Here is a 13,175-nt window from a genome sequence, read left to right as displayed (position 1 = left end):
TGACCCCTGCTCAAGCCCCACAGGCTGTGTCCATCCCATCTTTGTGCTTGGTGCACCACCAGAATCTCCCAACCCCACTCCACAGTTTATGTAGATGGAAATCCTCACGAAGGCTGAAATTTGCCAGTTTGAGGTCTCCGATGTGTATTAAAATGAAAGGAGGGAAAAGAATCTAGCTGTGTTTCTGATTAGGACACATATTCACTCTGGCAAATTCCCAGTTGCCTCATTGCCTTGAGCAGCCGAAGGTTTTACACGTTAAGAATATTTATTCCAGTACTGGGGGAAAAACATACATTTCATTTGGTGAATACATATTAAAGTGCCTTTGACAGAAATCTGGTCTTGGGTTTGGAAGTCCCACTATTGCATTAGACCTGGACACATTTTGCCTTGGTCAAAGTAACCTTTCTCAGTCTTAGGTCCCCGTTGTAAAACAGGAGTAATAGTGGCCTACTTTGCAGGGCGGTTATAATTGTAGAAAATATATATATATAATTAAGGATGGTAAAGTGCTTCAGAAATTAAGAATGCTATATAACTGAATTCAACAGTCAACTTCGAGCTGCAATGTTCTAGCTCTTGTGTCAGTATTTCAAATATATGTTTCCATTCCATATACTGACCTATATTCAATAATATAAATGGAAAGCACTGGCTTCCATTCCCTAACACATTGTCATTGTTACATTTCACACACAAACTTCAGGGTGAAGCTCTTTTTCCCTAGAGGTGAGCTGAAATTTCTCAGAAATATTTATTTACCTAGAGAACTTCTGAGTCTTCTTTTTCGTTTCCTCATGCAAGAAAGAGGCCATGTTACATGATTCCCCCTGGATTGTCCTCCACTGTTATATGTGGCAACACAGGAGCCAACTCTTAGGGGCTGAGGTCCCTTTGGACCCCCAAATAAAATATTTGAGGAGTCCGACGCACTCCCCAGTTGATGGGCATAATGTGATCAATTATGCAGGGAAGGGCTTACCTCCCCCCCCCTATTTTATTTAGGTTGGCATCGCTGTGTGGCAGCCACCATTTCCCTCTCCTCCGCCCCACAACAACCCAGAAGAATGCCAGGCACAAGAGCACTTGTGGACCATGCAAAATGGCAGCCAGGTTGTCAACACAATTGCTGCTGCTGCTGTTTTTGCAGCTGCAGGAAACCAACAACAAGTCATCAGAGGGAAAAAGAAAGAAGCTGTCTTACTGCCACTGCTAATGTTGAGAAACTTGAAGGATTTCTCTTCTCCCTGAAGAAATTCAGGGAAATGTTTTTCCTCTTCCCGCGTTCTCTGCTTGCAAACAGGATTGAGAGGCCACATTGAACTAGAACATTCATTTGCAACAATTCATACAGCCCCAATATGCTGAAATATGCCCACTCCTCAGTCACTCAGAGAACAGCTTTCAGTGTGCTTGCCTCTGAAACATTCCTGTTGGGATATGGCAGGTGCCCATTAGTAGCACTTTCTGGAAACAAGCAAAGACTTTTTTGTTTCAACAAAGTTTTCCAGGTGGATGAAAAGGTGTTCATTTTGTTTTTAAACTTATCTCAAATATTGTTGTCAAATAGGACAGAAATTACATTGCATTCCAGGAACAGCTGATTTATTAAAAGCCGCTTTCTGCCTTAAATGTTTGATTTATTTTTTTTCAAAGACTGAGAATTTAACATCACATTCAGATTCATTAATTTGTATCTGTTCGTCATTTGGATCATCACAAAGCAATATTTTAATGAATAATAATAATAATAATAATAATTTATTATTTATACCCCGCCCATCTGGCTGAGTTTCCCCAGCCACTCTGGGCGGCTCCCAATCAGTATTAAAAACAATACAGCATTACATATTAAAAACATCCCTAAACAGGGCTGCCTTAAGATGTCTTCTGAACGTCAGGTAATTCTTTATCTCTTTGACATCTGATGGGAGGGCGTTCCACAGGGCGGGCGCCACTACCAAGAAGGCCCTCTGTCTGGTTCCGGGTAACCTCACTTCTCGCAATGAGGGAACCGCCAGAAGGCCCTCGGCGCTGGATCTCAGTGTCCGGGCTGAACGATGGGGGTGGAGACGCTCCTTCAGGTATACAGGACCGAGGCCGTTTAGGGCTTTAAAGGTCAGCACCAACACTTTGAATTGTGCTCGGAAACGTACTGGGAGCCAATGCAGATCTCTCAGAACCGGTGTTATGTGGTCCCGGCGGCCACTCCCAGTTACCAGTCTAGCTGCCGCATTCTGGATTAATTGCAGTTTCCGGGTCACCTTCAAAGGTAGCCCCACGTAGAGTGCATTGCAGTAGTCCAAGCGGGAGATAACTAGAGCCTGCACCACTCTGGCGAGACAGTCCGCGGGCAGGTAGGGTCTAAGCCTGCGTACCAGGTGGAGCTGGTAGACAGCTGCCCTGGACACAGAGTTAATCTGCGCCTCCATGGACAGCTGTGAGTCCAAAATGACTCCCAGGCTGCGCACCTGGTCCTTCAGGGGCACAGTTACCCCATTCAGGACCAGGGAATCCTCCACACCTGCCCGCCTCCTGTCCCCCAAAAACAGTACTTCTGTCTTGTCAGGATTCAACCTCAATCTGTTAGCCGCCATCCAACCTCCAACCGCCTCCAGGCACTCACACAGGACCTTCACCGCCTTCACTGGTTCTGATTTAAAGGAGAGGTAGAGCTGGGTGTCATCTGCATACTGATGAACACCCAGTCCAAACCCCCTGATGATCTCTCCCAGCGGCTTCATATAGATATTAAAAAGCATGGGGGAGAGGACAGAACCCTGAGGCACCCCACAAGTGAGAGCCCAGGGGTCTGAACACTCACCCCCCACCACCACCTTCTGGACACGGCCCAGGAGGAAGGAGCGGAACCACTGTATGACAGTGCCCCCAGCTCCCAGCCCCTCTAGACGGTCCAGAAGGATGTTATGGTCGATGGTGTCAAAGGCCGCTGAGAGATCCAGCAGAACTAGGAAACAGCTCTCACCTTTGTCCCTAGCCCGCCGGAGATCATCAACCAGCGCGACCAAGGCAGTTTCAGTCCCATGGTCCCATGAAGAATACTACACATCCGAATAATAAAAGTGACGCAACTTAGTAAAAATTAATGACCCTAATAAAACTATATACAAGATAAACAAATGTACAAATCTGAATTTTCCTGGCAAATCCTAATATAATCTCAAATTACTCCAAGTTATTTGTGAACCTTGAGGTTATAGAGGAGTGCAGCTCTCGGCTCCATATGATTGGTAGCTCCCCCTTGGGCCAAAACCTACACATGTTCACAGAAGTTTTTAACGTGTGATATTTTACTGTATTTTTGGTTTCTATGGAAGCCGCCCAGAGTGGCTGGGGAGGCCCAGCCAGATGGGAGGGGTATAAATAAATAAATAAATAAATAAATAAATAAATAAATAAATAAATAATAATAAATAAATAATAATAATTACATGTGTGTTCACAATTTCCTGCTAGTGCAAATGCAGAAAATATTCAAATGTTCTACTGCTATAACTGCTATGATTACTGCTGCATAACATTATTCGTTGCCAAGAGTGTGCGCTAATATAACAGTGAAATGGCAAGGTTTCAATGCACAGTATTTACAACTCGGGTCAGAAACTGATGCAAAAGCAATATATATTCCCCATTCATTTCAGTCACTGATTAACACAGTCAGAGGTGCTACATGAAATCACATTTGTATATTTTATTTGTGAATTCTATGCACTTAAATCAGTAAACATCAGTAAAAATGAGAGAGAGAGAGAGAGAGAGAGAGAAGAAAGAACGGCTTCCTGTAGAATATTTTATTCCATGCATTACTTTTGTTAACAATGTAATTGTTATTCATTGTTTGCATCAGTACATGCATAATCATATTCTCTGGAGAGGAAAACCATGTACTGTTTCCTACATTTGCGCCTGCAAGGCCTGACCTTGAATGGATAAAATGGACTTTCTGTTTTCACTAGCCCTTGTTATGTACACCAGGAACAAATCAGAAAAGCCTGCCTCCAAGAAAAGCGTCGTAGGAGAGGCTTTGCCCTGCATGCACATCCAGGAGTACAATTCATCCCAGCTGGTTTTGGAAGGTAAAGAGTACATGATGTGAGAATTTCCTTGGTCATGGAAGAGAATAACTGGCTGTGCAGCTTCCCAAACTGCATCCTAGGCCAAAAAGCTCAGGCACATTCCTTCCACTAGGAACAGGCCTTTTATACTTGTACATCTGAGGAAGTAACTTGCTCAGGGTGGTTATCCTGCAAACTTTGCCCAGCACAAGAGAAGATAGATGATAAATTCCAGCAGAATATTAAAATACAATGATTCATCAAATACTAAAAGCTTCCCTAAACAGGGCTGCCTTCAAATGTCTTCTAAAAGTCAGATAGTTGTTTATTTCTTTGACATCTGATGGGAGGGCATTCCATAGGGCGGGTGCCACCACCAAGAAGGCCCTCTGCCTGGTTCCCTGTAGCCTCACTTCTTGCAGTGAGGGAACTGCCAGAAGGCCCTCGGAGCTGAACCTTGGTGTCCGGGCTGAACAATGGGGGTGGAGACGCTCCTTCAGGTGTACTGGACCAAGGCTGTTTAGGACTTTAAAGCTCAGCACCAACACTTTGAATTGTGCCCGGAAACCTACTGGGAGCCAATGTAGGTCTTTCAAGTGTTATGTGGTCTCGGTGGCCACTCCCAGTCACCAGTCTAGCTGCCGCATTCTGGATTAGTTGTACTTTCCAGGTCACCTTCTAGATTGATAGATAATGCAATGTTATTTTTCTAGAAAAAGAGCCACTGAAACTCATCATGAACCCCTCCCTTGTTCTGTTACAATGGCAATGGCGCCCACCTGAGAGATGCCAGGACTCAGTTCCAGTGAGTTCTGGCTGAAAAAAAGCCTTGGATAGAAGGATGGATAGTTGATAGGTTACACAAAAAGACATTTCACCCCCCCCCCAACTTTCCATGCTAGGAGGCATGTCTGCTCACTTTGCACATTTCAGTCTGCACTGGACAACACAGACTTGTCGTTATCATTTGATATTGCAATAACTCTTGCTGCCGTCCGAAAATAACACGGAATCCACTTGAAATAATACAGGCGAGCATAAATCTTTGAATGGTTTTATCCCAGGACAATTCCAAGTTTGCCCTTTGTCTGGGCTTTCTAGGCGAATCCTTGACCTTGCAGCCCTCATGCACTGAAAAAACCTTCTGTTTTGGTTATTATCTAGCCCACAGCCAAGTGGCGAATGGGTTAACTGTTGTAACAGCAGCAGCAGCACTGCCTGTCTGCTGGATCAAATTCTTGCAGGAGGTCACTCTCCACCGTTTGTTTCTTTAACATTTAGGATGCTTCCGGCAATGGAAGACGAGAGCCCCCGACTATTGTATGGTCTGTGGTCATATTTTCCATGCCAAGAGTCTCTCCTCTGCTGCTAGTAAAGGGGGGTGGGTGGGCTGGGGGGGGGCTCTGCTGCTTGTTTGAAGGAGACATGAACAATAATCTCCCTCATTCAGCTCCCTCTCCCGCACCCCCCACCCCATCACACAACCTGAAGGAAGAAGCCTCTGCCCCTTCGTGGCCCCTTCAGCTCATGGACAGCAGTATCCTTTGTTTAGATCTGGTGTGTGTGTGTGTGTGTGTGTGTCCCAATCCATGCACTGCGCTGCCACAAGGGGGGGGGGGAGAGGCCAAAGCCCCCATTCCAAGCAGATGCCACAAAGCAGGTTGAGAAAAAGTCCTTCTGCACCCCCTTGTGAGCCTGATAATCTTTTCCAAACTTGTCCAAGCACACATTCTTCACGAATCAGGAGGACCACGCTGAGAGAATGGGAGGAGAAAGTGGGGGGGGGGAGGAAGAATGCAAGGGACAGGAGTCTATGGTGTCTTTTGTTTGGCTGTGCACCAAGAGTACTTTTATTTAAATCTCCTCTAGAAAAAGGAGGCAGCGCAGGGAGGGGGCAGGGGTTGGGGAAGAGACAAGAGATCACTTTGCAGCTGGTTCAGTCTGGCAGGCACATCGCTCCATTTCTTGACTGGCTCCCTTGAAGAGCACCGGGTTTGTGGAGATATGGCAATTCCATATGTGGCGCCGCATCTGCGCCCGTCCAGCCATTCACACATGCATGTCGTCGCTCGGAGTTCCAGTTGCTGAGTAATGAATAGGCATGGGGGAAGTGAAGCCACCAGCCCTTATGTTCATATGATACTTATCCTATACGAGAAGACGAACCTCCTATGCTTAACTCTATACATGCTCCACCTTCTCACGCTGCTGCTGTTTTAAATATGGCACTCACTGCTGACCTGAAAGTCACTTATGCAAGTTTCTGCATCCCGGACAAATGCTAACAGCATGTGACTGTGTTGTTCCCATTCTGTGGACTTCTGAAGTTGCAGCTGCTGCTACTGCTTACGCCATGACTGCTTACTTGACAATTTGCATGTTAATCCTGATGCACCTTCCCTATGAAAACCCATGCCATTTATTTCATTTATGTATGGGATTCTAAACATAGGGAGCTGCTTTTCACCAAATCAGACAATTGGGCACCAGTGGTCCCAGGCTGAGATTTCCCAAGATCTTTTAAGTGGGGTTAAAAGATGCAACTGAAAATCCTGGGGACAGGACCTGAGTTTGTGCCCACCCCCCCCACTGATTTATATAGCTCTTTCCTATTTTATCTCATTATTCCAGTTCTATTTTTCTAGAAAAAGAGGTGCTGGAACTCACCATGAGCACACCCCTTGTTCTCTTAGAATAGCAATTTATGTGTCAGGGACCATGCTGAGTAGGACTGCACTGAGGAGGAATGGTGGGAGCCACCCGCTCCTCCTGATCCAGAATCTTCCCAGGAGAAGGAGGACAGTATAGGTTTGGAACAGTGGTTTGCAGAGGGGCATAGTTCAGAAGGCAGAAGCTGGGAAACACTAGATGGGGAACAGCTAGCAGAAGAAACACTAGAAGAGAGAGAGGGTTAACAGATTCATAGTCTCTGGACAGCATTCACCCCTCCCTTCCCCAAAGACACACAGAGCTCAGAAAGTGTTAGAAGAGAAAGCTCAGAGGGTACAAACTCAGACTATAGGATGTAGGAGTGAAATAGATTAATAGGGACAGAGGGTGGTGAGCCTTAATTGGGAGCACCGCCATTCTAGGGAGATGGTTTCTTTTGTCTCTTGCTGTGTTTATTAAAAAAACTAATGGTAAGAATTTCCTTCTGTTTTGATCTGCCTATTTACTGCCATGGGGGAGGAAGTCCTTTCCCCAAAGCCTGACATTGTGGCACCCACCTGAAAAGTCCTGGAACTGAGTTCTGGCAAGTTCCGGCTGAAAAAGAGCCCTGCATTATTCTTTTTAATCCTCACATTGCCAGAGTCTTTCATGTTCCAGAGTCAGATCACAAAGTCCATGTCAATTAGGGATTCCCTAAGCGTCCAAGTCTCTCTGTGGTTCCCCACATCAAATCACTCAGTAGGGGATGGGGTTTAGAGGAGAGGGACCTTTAGTTTTGATGGACAGGTTTAGCTTTTAGTCACTCTGAACTGTAACCTTGGTGTACTCCAATCACAGTGATTTTGGGGAGGAAGAAACAGTTGTTCTCTTAACTTAGGTAGTCATTCTCTGAGTTTTGGCTGTAACAGCAGAGTTGTAAACAGACTACAGTGGTGGCCTACATCTTTCCCAATCATTATTTTTTCCTAACAAACAGTTCAAAATCATAGCTTGCTCTCCTTTTGATTCATGGAGGGTACTTCCAGAAAGTCACGGGGAGGGGGAGAAAAAAACTAACTTTTCCAGTTTTTAAAATAATGGAGCTAATATCACCTGGTGGAATTGTGTCTGGGCCTATTTGTTTGAACTTTCACAGATTTCTTAACCAATGGCATCTCCCTCATGTCTTCAAATTTCAAACTGCTCTTCCCCAACTCCCCTGGGGGGTGGGGAATGATCTCTATTTTCCCACCCAAGAATGGCCAAGTCTGTCCTTGTGGGACAACCACTGTACTGTACCTATTTTTCTGAAATTTGGCAGGCTTCATTCCCTCAAATGGAGCGACAATGCATGCAATTTACATTCATTTGCAGCAGCAAATTACATAGCTAGAGGCTATTTCTTTTAAAAAGGAAAAAAAGGAGGTGTGTACAAAAGCCCATGGATGGATCTCGCTGACCTTTGGCAGGCTTAGTCCACTCTGGAGGGACTCTTTTTTTGGCAAATTTCATCCAATGTGAATAGAGACACCGTTATAGCCATTGTTGTGTTGTGTTGTATTGCATTGCATTGCATTCTTTATTTATTGACAAAAAATATTTACTTACTTCTGTGTCATTAAAAAACATTTCACAGAGGTATACAACAGTATGAAACCAAACAATAAAATCATAATTTGTTACATTCCCCATTGCAGTCAACAGAGTTGAAACAGAGCTTTGGATCGGGTTCAGATACAAATAACAAATTTAATCAGGACGATGCAGAACACGACAAAGACAGATCAAGATGCTTTCAGGTGATGTAGATACAAGACAAGTCTTAGCTTGCTGGAAACCACTAATTCCATGCTAGCAATAGTGGTCCGTGGATCAGCGTGGATGGCCCAATGACTCTTGTGACGAAATACCAATGATAGTACCAAATGCCTACACTGCCTAGTAGCTCCCAATCCCTTCTGGTATGACACCAGATGCTGTACAGCATTTGTAAGTGCCCTTGCAGTAGACAGAAGCAACTGGAAGCCCTCAGGTACTTGCCAAGCCAAAGGCAAAAGAGGAGTGCAGATGAGCAGTACTTAGGTCTTCAAGAACAACTTCAGCTTTGCGCTATAATGCAGTGAAATTGCCTGGATAGCTCAGTTGGTTAGAGCATGGTGCTCATCATGCCAAGGTTGCAGGGTCGAGCCCTATATGAGGTAGCTGCATATTCCTGCATTGCAGAGAGTTGGACTTCATGATCCTCAGGGTCCCTTTCCAATACCACTGTTCTATGATTCTATGACTCTTGGATGTACTTGGTATTATTCTATGATGCATCTGCCTAGCTTTGAAATGTTTATTATTTATTTAAAGCATTTTTTTTTTACCCCTGATTTGGGCTTACGTAAATCAAGACAAGCAATCAGTCCCTACTTGCAGGTTTACAGTCTGAAAGACATGGCAGGAAAAGAAAAAAGGATGAAGAGTGAAGAGGAAAACAATCAAACTCATGCACAGAAGTTATAATTGGCAGGAATGGAGAGGCGGAGCCAAATGGAGTTCGTCTCCCAGCAGAGCTGTTTCACTTTTTTCTGCTGTAACCTGATAGAATGGATGATCCCAGCTGATAATTCATGGGTGTAAGAGATAGTTGTTTACTGCCCATTCCTCTGAATTTTGTGGCCAGGAAGTACTCCTACACTGAGCAGAAACTCCATCCTGCCTGCTTCTTTCTCTGGCTATACAGTGGTACCTCGGGTTACATACACTTCAGGTTACAGACTCCGCTAACCCAGAAATATTACCTCGGGTTAAGAACTTTGCTTCAGGATGAGAACATAAATCAGGCTCCGGCGGCGCGGCGGCAGCAGGAGGCCCCATTAGCTAAAGTGGTGCTTCAGGTTAAGAACAGTTTCAGGTTAAGAAGAGACTTCCGGAATGCATTAAGTACTTAACCCAAGGTATCACTGTATGCTGTAATCAAAATAAGTAGCAGACATTCAGCTTGAAGTCCTCTTATTTGTTAGGACCACCATTTATCTAAGATCACTATATTGACAGGTTACATACTATAAGTACCTACCCAATAAGACTTGTGTGAGTTACATTCCATCCTAGAACATATTGCTCAAGTTACATGGAAGCCAGTTGGATTCATACATGCATAGCCACTCAGTGGGCAATAATGGCAGGGTATATTATTATTATTATTATTATTATTATTATTATTAGGATTGCATTCATGATTTTCTGTATATAGCCTGAAGGAACGCATGCAATTGGGAAGAATTCCAAGCAAATTCACCCTCTCTTCTTTCTCTCTCATATATGTGTGCGTATGTGTATATACCAGCCAGAGAATTTGCATTGGAAATGTAAGTGCTCTGTTCTTCAGGCCACCAAAAGGGATTTATACCAGACAAAAACCTGTGCACGATCAAAGCAGCATGAATTGCAAATATTTTACTATTGCAAACCAATGGCTTCTGAAGATCACCAGGAAATATCTGCGGAATTATCTTCTGGCACATAACTTTACTGGAGGAATAAATCTCCAAAGATCTTCCTCCCACTGAGGCAGCATTTCTATTTGAATTTAAATTTTAATGCAACTCACATCTTGGGGGGGGGTGGAGGAGATCTATTTATTCATATTTTTCCCCCTTTAACGCTGTGAAGATTTAGGTCTTTCTTAAGCACCAGCAGCTGAATGCATCTTGCAGGCTCACAGATGATCAATTACCCACTACAAAAGCAGGTTCCACAAGCCCCAAATCAATATGCACCATGCAATCTCTCAGCTTTGTTATATTCACAACCTCCCCCCTTCACTTCGTTGATCTGGCACTTGGTGTCTGGCATCCTGGTAGCATTTTCTGCACCTTTTCCATCAGTGGCTCTTGATGAATTTAAGATTAGCTATCATACAGTCTGCAGATTTAGAACAAATACCCCTTTCATTTAGTTAATAACAGCAGCATGGCTATAAAACGGCAATAGTTTATGAGTTTCAGGACCTAACCTGCAACCACAGACAATATAAATTATATTGCCATGTGCTTTATTGCTATTCAAGGGACCATTGCGAGAGCCACACCAGAGAAGGATAGCAGTTTTATTCTCCTACCTTGTGCAGGGAAATGCTTCCATTCAATAAGCCCACACTATCAGACAGGGGACCTAAGACAGCCATGTTCAGCTATTGCACAGTGGGGAAAAAATGGTATTGTAGACAAGCTGTTTACAGAAAGTCTGCGCTAGAATCCTGTAACTGTTAAGTAAACAGGCCTCTTAGTGATTTCAATGGAAGCAGGGCCACATCCTAAATTCATTAACAGGAAGGGGGAGAAGAGGAAACAGTAAAATGGTTCTTGAATTTTTGTATATGCAAATCATCCAGTTGATTTTCACAAGCTAGCACGCTCTTACATAATTCTCAAAAAACCACTCAGTGTTATCTCATAGGAGACATAGGTTTCCGAATCAGGGCAGCAGGTAAACACACGTATGTATTATTTTCCAGTGTTACATTGATACTCCTGCTTTGCATAGAGGAACGAACCAATAATTTGCCGGGGAGAACAGCTTCTCGATCCTGCTCCCTCCCCCTCGCCTCCCCACTAGCTTTTATTTCGTTGTGGCCTAGGGTTAGGGTATAGAAAGGGACATAAAGGATGAGCTTTGCTTTCTTGGTAATGAAGGCTGAAATAAAAAGCAACAACAACAACGTGAAGATAATCGAGCTTCAGGAGCTGTGAAGGACCCAGAGAGGGGGTGGGGGTGGGGACGAGTGCTAAGGACCAATTTTGGCTTTAAAATGTGAGAAAAGGCCCATGCTGCACCTGCTACCAGAGCAATTCTGTATTGGAAGGAGGGCTGCTGCCGCAGCCGTGCAATCTGCATATCAAATAGCCGATTTAGAGATGAGATCATCCATTTTGTGGTCATATGTTTGCTGTGGCGGGGATGGGTGGTTGCTTAGCAGTGGGCCACAAAGTCCCAGCAGGATTCCTGAGTCAGCACTCTTTCGCCAGGTCCCGCCGAAACCATTTCATTTGGAATTCAAATCCAGGTTTTTGACATTATTGGGTTTTTAAAAAATAAAAATAAAAATAAATTATCAGTCCAAGAAGCTGCTTGGGTAACATTCAGATCATCTTAAAAGTCCAAAGCGAAAATGACATATTAGGAGTCGGGTTTCTTTTGAGAGTTCCTGTGCGATCAAAGCACCTACATTTCTCTGAAAAATAGGGACGTCCCATTCCATAATGATAGATTTACTATTTATACCCCATACATCTTACTCAGTTGGCCCAGCCACTCTGGGTATCTTCCAACATATAGAAAAACAAAATAAAACATTAAACTTAATTTTTTTTAAAAAAAACCCCTTCCCTATACAAGATTGGCTTCAGACGGCTCAGGGGTCGCAGAACTCCATACCCTCCAACATTTCTCCGATGACAATGGGGACGTTCTAAGGAAAAGCGGGAGATTCTGGGATCAAATCAGAAACCAGGACAGATTCTCTAAATCAGGGACGTCCCTGGAAATAGGGACACGTGGAGGGTCTGCTTGACAAATATATATAGCATATTTAAACAATAACAACAATGGATCAATGCCCTATTTCATTACCAAAACACATGAGAAACAGTTTTGTAGGAAGGCCTTTTTGCCCGTCACTACTTTCAGGAGGTTCTGTTCGATCCAGTATTAAAACTTAGTTTCCAGCACTTAGACCATGGAAAGATCATATGTATATTAAGATGGTTCTTTCAATTAAAGCATCCTAAGCAAAAAAAACCCAAAATGCTAAAATCCTGTAACAGTTAAGTAACCATGCCTCCTAGTGATTTCAATGGGATATTCCCACACTGGGAAGGACCACATCCTAAATTCATTAAGGGGGAGAAGAGGAAATAGCAAAATAGTTCTTGTATTTTTGTATATGCAGATCATCCAATTGATACATACCAGCTGTAATATTATGTAAATAGAAAGTGTATTCATCCATGTAGCATTTTCATTTCAGAGGCACAATGTAAAAGAAAATGGACATAACCCAATGACAGTTAGCTGTGTTTAAGACTGCAGCCCTGTAGATACACTTTGTTAGGTGCTATACTATTGTGGGGCTTACTTCTGAGTAGATATGCACAAGATTGCACCGAAAGTCCCATTGAAATCATATAACTTTGCCTACAGAACTCAATGAAAAGTCAACACAACTTGTTGGATCAGGGCCAGCATGTGACCTATTCTTGATGATGTGCCCAGTAATACTTGAAGTAATATTTGAAGCAACATTTCTGCCCAATTCTCACCCCACCCCACCCCGCAGAAAGCAACAAGGGTATCCCCCCCCTCCGGTCTCAAGTAAAACTAGTTATTTCAACATAAATTGGTGCCTCCGCCATAGCTCAAAGGAGAAAACAAATTGCAAACATCTATTAGAAGCAGGAA

The sequence above is a fragment of the Podarcis melisellensis genome (assembly GCF_964234715.1).
Source record: "Podarcis melisellensis genome assembly, chromosome: 3".
In the NCBI taxonomy this organism is placed as follows: Eukaryota; Metazoa; Chordata; class Lepidosauria; order Squamata; family Lacertidae; genus Podarcis; species Podarcis melisellensis.
This window is presented reverse-complemented; position numbering follows the sequence as displayed.